Source organism: Sapajus apella, unplaced genomic scaffold, assembly GCF_009761245.1.
Source record: "Sapajus apella isolate SASKATOON/1434 unplaced genomic scaffold, GSC_monkey_1.0 scaffold59, whole genome shotgun sequence".
In the NCBI taxonomy this organism is placed as follows: Eukaryota; Metazoa; Chordata; class Mammalia; order Primates; family Cebidae; genus Sapajus; species Sapajus apella.
The window spans coordinates 7,179,549-7,195,330 of NW_022436999.1; the positions used below are offsets into that span (position 1 = coordinate 7,179,549).

The following is a 15,782-nucleotide window of genomic DNA, read 5'->3' on the forward strand; positions in this document are numbered from 1 at the left end:
CAGGGTTTTGTGCACATAGGTCCTTCATCCTGCTCTCCAAAAGCTTGTTTTTTTCTGTAATTTATTCTTACCTCTCTCCTCAATAAAAGCTGGACAGTGAAAAACCAATGTGTCATTTATGTAAGGGACTGCTTTTATTTAGAAGTAAATTATATCTCAAGCCCTGGAAAATATCATCTTCTGCTGCTTGGTCTTTGCTTTGTTCTATGCACTTTGTAAATTTCTGTCTCCTGTAATTGTGGGTGGAGTCACACAGTGTTTTTCACCACATCCCTCCCTACCTTACCTTGGCTGCCCACCCTGTTCTTCCTATATGCCTTCCATAAGGTGTCACACTCTGGGTGATAAATTCCTTAATTTGCATTGGCTACAACAGGGCTGACACTGTGTGGAGTCAAATATCCAAAAAGAAAATAGGCCTTAGAGAGCTTTTTATCACTGAAAGGGAAACCCTGACCCAATGCAGCCTGGCTTCTTCTAGAATAGTAATATGTATGCAAGATGCTGTTGGCATATGATATTTTCTAAAATAACATGGATTGTGGGAGTTTTCCTTTTTTATAATGCAAAGACAATTTAAGCAATAAAATATGTGGTGGTGTCACATGGAAGCATACAATATACATGCCATCACTGAATACTGCCTATGCTTCTAAGGTCTGATAAGAATGACTATGGATGGGGAAAGAATGTCCCCCAAAAGGATATGGGGAAGAACTAAGTAAGCAATTTGTTCCCTGCACTTTTCAAATTGGCCAGGATTCTTTTAAAGATGAAACTCGGTGCTGGTGAGGATGTGGAAGGACATAGACTGTCAATTGGAGTACACTATTACAATGGTTCAAAAAAGCAACTTAGAACCATGCAGCAAGAGACTTGAAAGTGATAACACACTGTGTCCTGGTAATTTCAATTTCATGAATCTATACTAGGAAGCAATTAGCAATGCTATTACAGATTTATATTTTAAAAGTTTATGAAAACTTTACTTATTGGCAATAGTTATGACTATTATAACTAAATATAGGAAAGTTCCAAAAAACCATGGCATATTCATATAATGAAATATTATTTGGTACTTAACAATCACATTATTGAGAAAACTTAGTAACATGAAAAGGGGCTAGTGATGTAAGGCTGTATTTAAAAAATAGCAGAACCCAGTACTGTGTATATAGTTTGCAACCTGTTGTTGCAAAAAATGAATATAATATATGCAATATATGCACATATATATACATACATATGTGTATGTATATTCCCTGAATATGTGGTGGGTTACAGGTGAGTTTCACTTTTTTGTTAAAGCCTACATAATTTCCAAATTATTTTTAAATGAGAAAAGATTTTAGAAACATATCTAAATTATTTGATAATAGAAAATGATACCAGCATATTTATCATATTCTTTAAAAATATGATCTTAGTCGGGTTAGCAAGAACAATTCTCACGGTGGGCTTTCCTTTTCTTTCCTGACGCCTAAAGTCCACTGGCTTGTGCGTTTTAGAAATGTCTCCATTTTTCTTCTTTTCCGGCGCTGCCAGATAATGGCTGGACAAAGTTCTGTTGTCAGCAGCTAGGATAGCATGATTGACATTAACAATAGGTTGGGCAGTTCTGAGATGCACCTCAAAAATGTTTGAAAACCATGGAAAGGGGCTAATTTAATTTTTGAGGTTTAAGAACAAAATTATGTGTAATAATACATGTTCCTTTTGAAAAAGGTAACTAAAGTAACATAAAAGCGATTATGTTTTTTTCTCACATCTTTTGGAGTCAAATGGCTACTTGGAATTTTTACTAGCTCCCTTTTTCTCTAACCAGCAAACTGGGCTGATGGGTGGATAGGAAGAAGAAATTATATTCTAAAAAACGGCTTAAATATATTAATAACTGATGTAAGGGGTACTTTACTTTTCCACAGTTCTTTTATGCATAGCCATCTCATTTGACCATCAAAACAACCCCATAAGCATCAGAACAGAAATTATTAAACCAAGTAATGGAAATTAAACACAGGATGAGAACATTCACCTACAGGCTCTACTGATTATCTCTGAAGTCCTTTAACCCGCTGTTGCCCAAGGCTTCTGTTCAGTCCTTGGGCCACACAGAACCTAGCGTTATATTAGAGCTCACTCTCAACATGCCCCATGTGAGTGTCCAGAGCGCGAAAGCCCTCCCCAACCCACACCACACTCACCCCTCATTGCCAGAGCAGCGGGTTCTTGACTGGGCTATGAATCCCAACTGGCTTGATCCTCAACTTTCCTGGGACTCTCACAACCTATCTACCCCTAGACAGAACTCATTTGGCTTGGGTTTCCCAGCTCTGACCCCTACCCATGTCACACACATACACACACGTCACCATCACTACCACCACTGCCTCCATTAAGATGCTGGATTGTTTGCAAGCTGAGTCCTTACAGGTCATCATGGGTCTCAAACCCACGTAGTTGTCAAAGCTATAACAGAAGCCGGCTATGTCTCCAGATTCTTCCAGCCTTGTTTCCTCCTTCTTTCCTTCTCCCTAACTCCCTTCCTTCCTTTCTTCCTTCTCCTCCCTCTATCCTTCACTTTCTCCCCTGCCTCTTTCTATCCTTTCTTCTTTCCTTCTCTCTCTCGCTCTTTTCCTTTGCCATCCCTCCCTTCTTTTCTTCCCTCTCCCTCTCTCCCTCCTTCCCTTACCCTCCTTTCCTTCCTCCTCCCATTCTTTTCAGTTGTTACTTTGTTGTCCTTGGACTTCAGGTGCTGTCAGTTAAAGTCCTCAGCTGCTATCAGCACTTTAGCACAGTATCATCATCTGTCCATGTGATGCCTCTCCACTGTCTTATTTATTAATTGATTCACTCTTATTTCCCAAAGCCACTCTGTCTTCCCCTACAAGGCAATTGTAATGTGTTTAATGTGTATTTTTTGCTTATAAGTGGTATAAAAGATGCAAATTATTGATTTGCGTGCATATATTTTTAATTGACAAACAGTTTGGCATTATAGATCTCATTTTTCATTCAACATTTTATTTTATGGCCCAATCGTGTAGTAGCTAGGTGTTCATCACATCCAGTGCTTCTAATTGCTGCCTCCAAGGTCCTGAATCCATGACATTTCTCCGTCCCCTTTCACACTGACTGCTATCCAGTTGCCAAGAAAAGCAGATGTGGGAGGAACCTGCTCTGCCTTTAATCACTGCTGAATTGCATCATTCTGCCTCGTGTGTACAGCTATAAACATGAGCTCTCCTAGAAAAAGGACACACTAAGTTATGCTAAGGTTCAATCAAAAACTGTCCACCAGTCTACGTGGCCCTAAGTTTCTCCTGCCTACCAATCCCTACTAAGAAATGCTTAGTTCTGGATGTGCCCAGATGACATACTGAACACATCCTTGCTCTATGTGATACCAGCATACTTATCACATTGCTCAGTAAACTTCACGGGACTGAGAAAACTTTTTCGGGACTCAGTAAAGTTTTTCCACTGGGGGCTGGGGAATAAATATTTTAGGCTTTGAGAGCCATGTAGCTGTGGTTTCAACTATTCAACTCTGCCATTTTAGTGTGAATACAACCATAGACAATATGTAAGCAAATGTATGTGGCTGTGGTTCAATAAAACTTTATTTGAAAAGGATGCAGTGAGCAAGATTGACCATGAGCTGGGTTTGTTTGTGAGTCAGATACGGCTATAGGAGGTAGTTTGCCCATCCCTGGTTTATAACAACTGGTGTCACAGAAAAGAAATGAGTGTGATTAATTCTGGGACTCCTCATTGTCTTAATGCCACATTGCTTGCCTACTGGTGAGAAGCTGAGGTTATAAAACTCTCTTCTCCCTGATACGCTTTTTCTTCCTATCCTCCTCCAAACACTGATAAATCAAAGCCCATGGTATTTGGCTTACAGCACACAGCCACTAAAAGCTTATTGCATGAAAAAATTTCATATATATAGACATTTAGGTTTGGTCTTAAAGATCACCAGAGACCAACCCCTGCAAACCAGGAGCATTTCAAGCTTAGAGTAAGATGAAGCCATTTTCTGCCTGGTTTTCTGCCTGCTCTGAGGCACAGCCCACTCCTTGGTGAGGCAGCCTCCTGCACTAAGCCACCAGGATCAGCTACCGAAAAGCATTTCTGAGGCTGTACAAGATGTTTTCCAGTACCTGTTCAGGAAACCCTCACTTCTTTCTCCTTATTGTCCAAACACATGTTTATTACTGCACACTTCTGCAGTTGCTGAGTAATGCTCCCTAAGACATCATCCCAGCACAGCGGGCTCCCAACCACAGCTGCTGCTGATGGCCAGAGAAACACAATCAAAATCCTAGAAACACATACTTGACCTGGATTGAGGCAGCAGCTTCTGGATTCATTTCTCTGTTAATTTCTTTTCTTTTGGAGACAGGGTCTTGCTCTGTAGCCCAGGTTGGAGTGCCATGGAACGATCATGGCTCACTGCAGCCTTGACCTCCTGGGCTCAAGCAATCCTCCCACCTCAGCCTCTCAAGTAGCTGGGACTATAGGCATGTACTACAATGTCTGGCTAATTTTTGTATTTTTTTTAGAGACAGGATTTTTCCATGTTGTCTAAGCTGGTCTTCTCTGCTAATTTCTTGAAGTAAAACTAGATTCTCAAGATTTCCCGTTCTAAACTAGATTCTCAAGATTTCCCGTTCTGTGGAGAAGGCTCCTTTGGGAAGTAGGGGACACTTCCTCATGCTTTGGTGGTTATGGCTAAGGTGGCCAGAGAACTGATTCCATCATCACCATTCTTATGTCTTCATAGTCAGGTCCAGGAGGTTGGAGTCCTGGAAAAATCCCTGGACAGATTTTGTTCCAGAGCCAGGGGACCATGGTCCGGTCCAGATAAATGGTAAAGTGTATTATGTTTCTTAAATTGCAATATTTGCAGCAAGCCATTGTAACCCCCCATTGGGCACAAAATGTTAAAAGGAAAAAGGAAGAGAGGAATAGGAGCAGGAAAATTAGGTGGAGGGGAAGGGACAAGGAAATCTAAATATAAACCAGAAAGATAAATATGTTCTATGAATTTTCATACCCAGTATACTCATTCAACAAATATGTATTTTAATTAACATTTTTTAAATGGGAATGTAATACATTCACATGGTCAAAATTTCAAATAAAGGTAAATAATCAAAGAGAAGCCTTCCTGTCATCTGAGACCCTAGGGAAACACTGTGTATTCTTCCAGAGATATTCACAGAATTGACAAACCTATTAAAATAAATTTTTTCTTTTTTTTGACAGAGTTTCACTCTTGTCACCCAGGCTGGAGTGCTACAATAGCACAATCTCGGCTCACTGCAACCTCTGCCTCCTGGGTTCAAGCAATTCTCCAGCCTCAGCCTCCCAAGTAGCTGGGATTACAGGCACATACCACCATGCCTGGCTAATTTTTGTATTTTCAGTAGAGATGGGATTTCACCATGTTGGTCAGGGTGGTCTCAAACTCCTGACCTCAAGTGATCCGCCCACCTCTGCCTCCCGAAGTGCTGGGATTACAGGTATGAGCCGCCGCACCCAGCCTAAAATAATTCTTAAATGATATAGAGATCGGCCTCTTGCTTTATTCACTTCATTCCATGTCTTTGGTTTAAATCTACCATTTGCCACCTTCTGTTTTATCCTACCTGTTTTCTGTGTCCTTTTCTGTGTCTGTTTCTGTTTTCTTTTGCCCTCTTTAGAATCAAAGCTTTGTTTGTTTGTTACCATTACACTGGCCTCCCCTATTAGTTAGTTACGTAATCTGTTTTCTTTTTTTGAAGACTTCTCAAAATGTGCAACATTAATTCCAAGAATGGTTGTGATTACCTTAGGCCCACACAGATAATTCAGGATAATCTCCCTGTCTCAAAGGCCTTAATTTAATCACATCTGTCCCTTTGCCGTGAAAGATAACATGTTTATGGGTTCTGGGGATTAGAGCATGGACATCTTTGGGGAGGGGGACATTTTTCTGTCTACCACACCTAGAAATTTAAGGATTATAGCCTTGAATTACTAGATGTGGAAATATTCTATAAGGAAAAGCTATCTCTTCTCTCCTATTGATTTATTCAATTATTTATTTACATCAGTATGGATTCATGGATATTTGTTTCAGTCTATAGGTTATAACCCAATTGTACCATTATTTTTTTTCTTGCTCAAATTATTTAGACTTGGCCATTGGTTGCTCCTTCAGATGGGTTCCTGTGTTGTGTTGACATGTCCCTATCCTTTTGAAGCACTTCCTTCTTTTCTGGTACTTTATGATGTTCCAAGCTCATTTTATATTTTCTACAGCCAAACCCTGGAATCTTCCATTTTTCCTGTGGAGTTCTGGTTCTTTTTAGTGGAGAAACCAAGGTCTGGAAAGCAGGCATGTTCTTTGCTATTAAGTTCCAATCAAAGGACAGTTAGAATTAAACCACACACACAATCGCTTCTCCACTTTTTGGCTAAGATCAAGTGTAAAAAACACACACACACTCTACACCTGTGTATCCATTAAAAAATCGAGTTCACACTGATACCTCTGATTCCTATCCAACAACTTAAAGTTTATTCTAGTATTTCTCCTTTTCTTATTTGTGGCTTCTTTCAGCAACAGTGAGAAATGTTTTCTTTATCTATACTTATTTGTTCCTAAACATAGTTACAGAACTGCTCACCTATGCCCGTGTGCAGGTTCTGTGTCTTTAGTCATACACGATCTAGTCAAGTAACTGTTTTTCAAAATGACTTAGGTCAGTTCTTTCCTTCCCCATCCTCTGCAGTGTTTTTCATTTTTAAAAAAATTCACGGCAGGGCGCAGTGGCTCAAGCCTGTCATCTCAACACTTTGGGAGGCCGAGGCAAGCGGATCACCTGAGGTCAGGAGTTCAAGACCAGCCTGATCAACATGGAGAAACCCCGTCTCTACTAAAAACACAAAAATTAGCTGGGCATGGTGACGCATGCCTGTAAATCCCAGCTACTCTGGAGGCCGAAGCAGGAGAATCACTTGAACACAGGAGGTGAAGGTTGCAGTAAGCCGAGATTGTGCCATTACAGTCCAGCCTGGCAACAAGAAGGAAACCATCTCAAAAAAAAAAAAAAAAATCAGTTGTTCTGGTTTTCATTTCATTTTGCTTCTTCTTACATCCTGCTTGCTTTGAAATTTTGTTGATATTTGGGTGTATGTGTAAGATGCTGTTTCTAAGAGTCAAGGCTACACAAAACGGTGTACTCAACAATATATCTAGACGTTCTTCATGGGAGTCCAGAGTTTCCTGCTTTAACAGGGTTTGGATGGAACCTGGTGCTGGTCCTCCACTCCCTGCAACCTTCCTGCAGGCCACTTACAGCCATCCCTCCACTGCCTTCTCACCAAGCCCTCAGACAGCCCCAAGGCCCCTGCCGCCTCTCCTTAGCCTCCATGAGGATGCATTCCCCTTGCAGGTGAGCCAGCACTACCATTCTGTTGAAGGATCTTGATTGGGAGTCATCCAGATTCTTGGCATTTTGAACAAAGAATTGGACAAAATGCACAAGCAAAGCAACTAAAAGATGAAGCAAGGAAAGCACAGATCTACTGAAACAAAAGTACATTCCACAGAGAGTAGGAGCAGGCTAGAGCAAGCGGCTCAAGAGCAATGGTTACAGAATTTTCTGGGGTTTAAATACCCTCTAGAGGTTTCCCATTGGTTACTTGGTTACACCCTATGTAAATAAAGACTTGGCCCATGATCAGTCTGATTGGTTGCGGGAGGGGACCAGCAGGGAAGTGAAGTTACAGAGGTACTTTCCATTATTCATCTGCAAGGCAGCACAAAGGGAGCAGCCTCTCATCTTTTTGTTACTTGGGCATGGAGAGGTGGGGTTTTCCATTAGATTCAGTTCTAGGACATCAGTGTGAATCAGCCCTAGGTTCCCAGCCTCCAGACCCTATTCTCCTGCCTCACCACCAGGACACAGAAGCTGCCATCAACTGCCAGATCAACCTGGAACTCTATGCCTATCTCTTCCTGTCTAAATCTTACTACTTTAACTGCGATAATGTGGCTTTGAGAACTTTGCCAAATACTTTCTTCACCAATCTCATGAGGAGAGGGAACATGCCAAGAAACTGAAGAAGCTGCACAACCAGAGAGGTGGTTGAATCTTCCTTCAGGATATCAAGAAACCAGACTATGATGACTGGGAGAGTGGGCTGAATGCAATACAGTATGCGTTACACTTGACAACAAATGTGAATCAATCACTACTGGAACTGCACAAACTGGCCACTCACAAAAATGACCCCCGTTGCGTTGACTTCATTGACACACATTACCTAAATGAGCAGGTGAAATCCATCAAAGAATTGGGCGACCAACTCTCACAAGATGGGAGCCCTTGAATCTGGCTTGGCAGGATATCTCTTTGACAAGATCACCCTGGGAGACAGCGATCATGAGAGCAAAGCCTTAGGCTAATTTTCCCATAGCCATGGGTGACTTGCCAGGTCCCCAAGGCAATGCATGCATGTTGAGTTTTCTTTTACTTTTTCTATAAGTTGTACCAAAACATCAGCTTAAGTTATTTGATTTGTACCATTCCTTCAAATAAAGAAATTTGGTACACGACCCACCTCCCAAAGAAGTCACTCCTCTTCATCAATATCAGCCCAGCCCCATTCCAATTACTTCCCACCCACTGCTAAGATAATCTCATTTATCTTTCCTGATTTTTTTTGTGCAAACAAGCAAATATGTGTGCTTTATCCTTTTTTTTATATATATAAGGAATAGTATACTATAAACATTCTTTTGTTCTTTGCTTTTTTTCTGTTAACAGTATATCCTGGAAATCATTCCAAATTGGTTCTTATATATCTCCTTTATTCTTCTATGTAGCTGTATAATGCTCCATTTTGTAGATGTTATGTAGTTTATTCAACAACTTCTCTAGGTATGGGCATTTAGGTTGTTTCCAATACTTTGCAATTCTAAATAAGCTGCAACAAATAAACGTGTACCTATGCATTGCGTTAGTTCATTTTCATTGCTAAAAAGAAATACTGGAGATTGGGTAATTTCTGAAGAAAAAAGATTTGGTTCATGGTTCAGCAGGCTGTACATGAAGCCTAGTGCCACATCTGCTTCTGGTGAGGCCCTAAGGAAGGTCATACTCATGTTGGAAAGTGAGGGGAAGCCACTGTGTCACATGGTGAGAGAGAGAGCAAGAAAGAGAGGAAGAAGGTGCCAGGCTCTTTTAAACAACCATATCTTACATGAACTCAGAGCGTGAGAACTCACTCATTGCTATGAGGACAGCACCAAGCCATTCACGAGGGATCCATCTCCATGACCCAAATACCTTCTACTAGGCCCACCTCCAACACTGAAGGTCACGTTTCAACATGAGATTTGGAAGGTACAAAACATCCAAAGTATATAATGAATTTTTGCACTGTTGGAGGCATGTCTTCAACTTAGTTCCTAGAAGTAGGATTGCTAAATCAAAAGTAAGTGAGTATGTTGTTTTGATAGGTATTGCCAAATTTTTCTCCAAGTTAGTATATTTTTAAATATTCTGTGTGACAAAATAGGAAATACACATAAAGCACTTTTGCCGCATTCCAAAGTACAATGGCTGCCTTGAGGAAAAGCGCTTGTGCAAATATTTGAGTTGTGAGCCGAACTAACCACTTTTAAAAATAACACAGCAGTTTCTATTTGGATACACAAACTGAGGTTTCAGCAATAGTTATTCAGACTTAGGAATCTGGCAGATATTTTATCAAACATTAACAAAGTTAACCTGGAAAAAAAATGACAGTATTTGTTGCCAATTATAAAATCTGAGCTTTCACATGAAAATTAGAATTTTTGAAAACTGGACCCACCACTATGAGTTTTCCAAAACTTGAAGAATCTTCAGATGAGATTGGTGGTGACTTTAACTGTTGGGATTTTTTTATATTGCATAATGAAATATGTCAACATTCAGAAGATACGCATAACTTATGAGCCATCAATGCATGTTATAAAATCATACTTAAGCAAAAGTTCCACTCAAAGAGCAAGATAGACAAAACTACATGGTTTCAGATACCACATTCAAAAAATTCTTAAGAAACTACTATTTATCAAATTCTGGCATAATATCAAAGGAGAAAGTCCACAATTACCTGCACAATCTATTAAAGTGCTCCTCCCTTTTCCAACTGCATAATTGTGTAAAACTAGATTTCCTTCAGGTACTTCAGCTAAACCAAAGTATTGCAACACATTAATACAAAATCCAATGAAAATTCAACTGTCTTCTCTTAAACCACACATTAAAGATGTGTAAAACAATGCCACTTTTCTAATTAATTTCTTATTGTGGAAATTATAGTGATTTTTCATGAATATATGTAACTTACTGTTGCAAGATTAAGACAGTTCAGATTGCCTCTATAACAAAATACCGTAAGTTAGGTAGTGTATAGAAACATTTCTCTGAATTCTGGTGGCTCAGAAGTCCAAGATCAAGGCACTGGGAGATTTGGTGTCTAGTCAAGAGTTGTTTTCATAGATGGTATCTTCTCCCTGATTCCTCACATCGCGAAAGGGGCAAGGAAGCTCCCTTAAGCCCATTTATATGGACATTTATCTGATTCATGAGGGCTCTGCCCTCTGACCTAGTCACCTTCCAATGCCTCATCTTCTAATACCATCAGCTCGGAGGTTAGGATTCTAACACATGAATTTTGGAGCAGGGGAACAAACATTCAGACCACAGCACTGATGTTAACAGTAATAGTTTTATTATCATTACTTTTGTTCCTGTATATTTGTTTTACTATGCTAAAATATATATAACATAAAATTTGCCATTTAAAAAATTTTAAAGTATGTAACTCAATGGCATCTAATTATATCACCACAAACAGAAACACTACGTTCTTGAAACAGTAACGCCCATTCCTTCCCTCCCCTAACTCCTGGAAACCTTTAATCTACTTTCTGTCTCTATGATTTTCCTATTCTAGACATTTTGTATTATGTAATTATGCAATTATTGTCCTTTTGTATCTGGCTTTTTCAGCTAGCATACTGTTTTTCAGATTCATCCATGTTGTAGCAGAGCTTCATTCTCATTTATGGCTGAATAATACTCCATTACATGTATATACCAAATTTTGATGGTATATTGCGTTGATGGACATTTGGGTTGTTCCTCCTTTTGGCTATTGTGGAAAATTGTGCAATAAACATTGGTGCACAAACATCTGTTTGTGTTCCCACTATCTAGGAGTGGAATTGCTGGGTTATACAGTAATTCTAGATTTACCATATATCCAATACCTTTTTGAAGTATTAATGTTATTTCTAATGGATCAAAAAATGTTTTTAGATTTTAATTTCTAATGCACTAAACACGGATAATACAACCCATATAAACAAAAGGTATTTGGGGTTCCCAATAATTTTTAACAGTGTAAAGAGGTTCTGAGAGCAAAACATTTTGAGAACACTGCAATATAGCAATGACGCTTAGCAAATTAGTTTTGCCAGCAACATGAATGAATCTCACAAATATAGTGTTGAGTGAAGGAAGCAACTTAAAATAAAGTTCAGAACAGCCGTAACTGCAAAATTTTCAGATTAGTACACAGGTGCTAAAACTCTGATGAAAAGGCTAGATGGAATTAGCACAGTATCAAGATAGTGATTGGAAATAAGGAAGGGGCCACAATCAGGCAAAGACACGTAGATGGACTGGAGGGTGCTCACAATTTCCTATTCTATTCCCTGGGTGATGGTTATTTGGATGATCATTTTATTAAAAGCTGTTCTTTACTTTTCATTTTATATGCTTTTCATTATGTATGTTTTCACAATTTCACAGTTAATTTTAAATAAATTAATTTGTAATTAAGTTCACAAACAGGTTAACAGAAATAAAGTGATTTGAAGAATGGTAACACAAAAGAGAGACAACAGTGCCAGAAACGGAGTAATTTCAGTGGTAATGGAGAGAAAGACACAGAGTATAGAATTACTGTGCTGGGCTTTGACCATAGCCTGGGACTAGGGGAACGGCCTACCTTCCCTGCACACTTCAAGCCCTTCTATACAAGAAAAAAAAATTAGGGGCCAGATCTCAAAAAAGCAGTGAAGCATAGTAAGTCAGCAACCAACAATATCTTCTATACCACCTTATTTAGTCAGTCACATTTCCTCTGCATCATCTTTTTACTGAACTCATTTTTCTGATTACATATCAGTACCTAATTTAAAAAAAAATTTTCTTTGTTTTTGTACAACATGATGAAATGAGATGTAAGTTCCATGAAGGCTTGGCCCAAATCTCCCCTCTTCTCAGTGATCCCCCAATCACTTAATGCAGTGCTATCACCTACTAAACAGCAAGGGACCTTCATAGATTCTAGGCACTTTCACTTTATTTTTTAATATTGCACTCCACACCAAATCAAACACAGTAAAATGTACCTGTGGTCCACATTTAATATAACTGTTTTGTTATAAAACTTGTGTGATTTTTATAATTTTTATGCTTTTGAGCCTTGTTTGTGAAAGACTTTGAAATGGATCAAAACAAACAAAGAAAAAGACTAGAGTATATCTTCAATGGAAATCTACATGTTATCTAAAGCACACCCCTTTAGGTTTTCTGCTCTATGGGGTTTGTGTCTTTCATTGTCTTTGAGCTATTTTTCAACTCTGGAAATTGTAGGTAGCTGGTGGCAATGCAAATCATTCTGGTCTGTAAACATGAAAACACATTTTGTCAGGTGGGGAGACAACTGATTTCCCTTCCCCCTCTCACTACGGAAAAAGCAGATTTTTATTTGTAAATTCATGTAAGTGTCTGGTGGGGTTCAGGACACATTACCCAAAATATGGCACCAATACAAATACTGAGTATTCACAGCTTAAGAAATTTGAGAAATAGCATGTGCAGAAAGGTCTCTGACTTTCCCCTGTCCTTCTCCCATGAAGGAGATTGTACACTCTCAGGTGAGAGGTCCCCCTCCCTACACCCAGAGGAAAGAAGCATCCTTACCTTTGAAGATGGAGGGACACAGAAAGGAATGTGAGTGAACAGGCCTTGCTAAGTTTGCCCTGATTTATTCATTCCCTTTATCCTTCCACATTCTTCTACAACTTTCCCCTCTTCATCAAACCTGGCATCAAAACATGGGTTTAATTGTTTCTTTGGGGTTTTCTTTCCTTAAGAAGCACCCAGTGTGGCTGGGGGCAATGGCGCACGCCTGTAATTCCAGCACTTTGGGAGGCCGAGGTGGGTGAATCACAACGTCAGGAGTTTGAGACCAGCGTGGCCAACATAGTGAAATCCCATCTCTACTAAAAATACAAAAAATTAGCCAGGCGTGATGAAGGGCACCTGCAATCCCAGCTACTTGGGAGGCTGAGGCAGGGGAATTGCTTGAATTTGGGAGGCAGAGGTTGCAGTGAGCCAAGATTACGCCATTGCACTCCAGCCTGGGTGACAGTGTGAGACTCTGTCTCAGAAAAAAAAAAAAAAAAAAAAAACCCCAGTGTTACAAAAACTTATATTAAATAAATTTGTGTTCATTTCTGTTGTTCCTGTCTTTTGTTACAAAGGCCTCAGCTAACAACTCTAAGATAGGTAGAAGGAAAAGATATTTTTCTTCCCCTGCATGCCTGTATGTGTCTGTGCTCTTTTAAATATTTTTTGAATCCATTGTAACATTGTACTATTTCTCTTAATTAAGTAAAACTATTGACACGTTCATTTTATATTTGCATAAGTTATCTTTACCTTTTTTAAAAATATATTTTTAGTAGCTTTAGACATCTTCCAGTGATGTGGACTCACCTGATGGCCCAAGAGAAACTGCTCCCGGGGAAGAGAAGTGTGTCTCCAGGAAGCTGAAGCCCCACCATGTAAATTCCTGGAACCTGAGGTAGTGTGATGGTTAATATTGAGTGTCAGCTTGATTGGATTGAAGGATGCAAAGTATTGTTGCTAGGTGTGTCGATGAGGGTGTTGCTAAAGGGGATTAGCATTTGAGTTGGTGGACTGGGAGAGGCAGACCCACCCCTCGTTCTCGATGGGCACCATCTAATCAGCAGCCAGCACAGCTAGGATAAAAGCAGGCAGAGGAATGTGGAAGGACTAGACTGGCACAGTCTTCTGGGCTCTATCTTTCTTCATGCTAGATACTTCTTGCCCTCAAACATCAAACTCCAAGTTCCTCAGCTTTTGAACTCTTGGACTTACACCAGTGGTTTGCGAGGGGCTTTCAAGTGTTCAACCAGAGACTGAAGGCTGCACTGTCAGCTTCCCTACTTTTTCTTTTTCCTTTTTTTTTGAGACAGAGTCTCACTCAGTCACCAGGCTGGAGTGCAGTGGCGTGACCTCGGCTCACTGCAATCTCTGCCTCCTGGGTTCAAGTGATTCTCCTGTCTCAGCCTCCTGAGTAGCTGGGATTACAGGCAAGTGCCACAGGGTTTCACCATGTTGGTCAGGATGGTCTCCATCTCTTGACTTCATGATCCACCTGCCTTGGCCTCCCAAAGTGCTAGGATTACAGGCGTGAGCCACCGCGCCTGGCCAGCTTCCCTCCTTTTGGGGCTTGGGGACCTGGACTGGCTTCCTTGCTCCTCGGCTTGCAGATGGCCTATTGTGGGACTTCACTTTGTGACCGTGTGAGTCAATACTCCTTAATAAACTCACTTTCTTATATACATCTGTCCCACTAGTCCTGTCCCTCTACAGAACCCTGATTAGGACAGGTGGCAATAGAACTTTGTTGATTGTTTCTCTAGTTTTTTTCCCCATCTCTACCAATTTTGTGTTGTGTTTTGTTTTAGTTCATTTGTTTCTTTTGCATATGGCTGAGAAGCCATCCCCCGACGGTGGCAACAATGAGCAGGAATTTGGTTTTACAGTCTGATCATTTAATGGTTTCTATAAATGTTTTAATATGTTATAGAAATCTATTTTCTGTTAAATAAAAAGATGAGAGAGAATCTGGTTGGTTAGTCTTATTTGTTTGTCGATTTGTTTATTTTGAGCTCAAAGAAGTTTGTGCCCATCAGGAAGGAGAATAGCCCTTTGATATCTGCACCAGTGAGTTTCTGTGTTTCTGTGCCTCCTATCTCTTAACCTGAGGCTAAAATTGTAGAATTGAAGCTCTAAGCTCCTTTATGGCTAGACATCTATTTCTGTAATTTAAGCCTTTACCTCTTGTTGTGTGAATATAAAATATTCTCCTATCTTGAGAGAGTATTAATAAATTAAATTTTAAAGTTTCTTAAAGAAGCTCTATTCTGATTGACTTAAAGACATAATTGCTTTTATAAACTGAATGTTCCTAAAATTTTAATAAACTAAGGAGATTGGATTTCTAATACCTTAAATGTACTATGCTAAAATATGCTTACAGAAACAAATTCAGAAACCCTTTAAAAATCCAAGTAATTTTTTTTTTTTGAAACAGGGTCTCATTGTGTCACTCACGCTGGAGTGCAGTGGCACAACCATGGCTTACTGCAGCCTCACCCTCCTGGGTTCAAGTGATCTTCCCATCACAGCCTCCTGAGTCCTGGGACTACAGGTGCATGCCACTACACACAGATAACTTTTTGGTTTTTCTAATTTTTAGTAAAAATAGATCTCTCTGTGTTGGTTAGGCTGGTCTTGAACTCCTGGCCTCAAGCCATCCCCCTGCCTCAACTTCCCAAAGTGCTAGGATTACAGGCAGGAGCTACCCTGCCCACCTTCCACCTTTTTTTTTTTTTTTTTTTTTTT

At 39.8% G+C, this 15,782-nt stretch overlaps 1 pseudogene; it reads left to right on the forward strand.

The window, feature by feature from the left end:
* Window positions 1–7,413: 7,413 nt before the first annotated feature.
* On the forward strand, window positions 7,414–8,661 carry LOC116528719 (annotated as a pseudogene).
* Window positions 8,662–15,782: the final 7,121 nt, after the last annotated feature.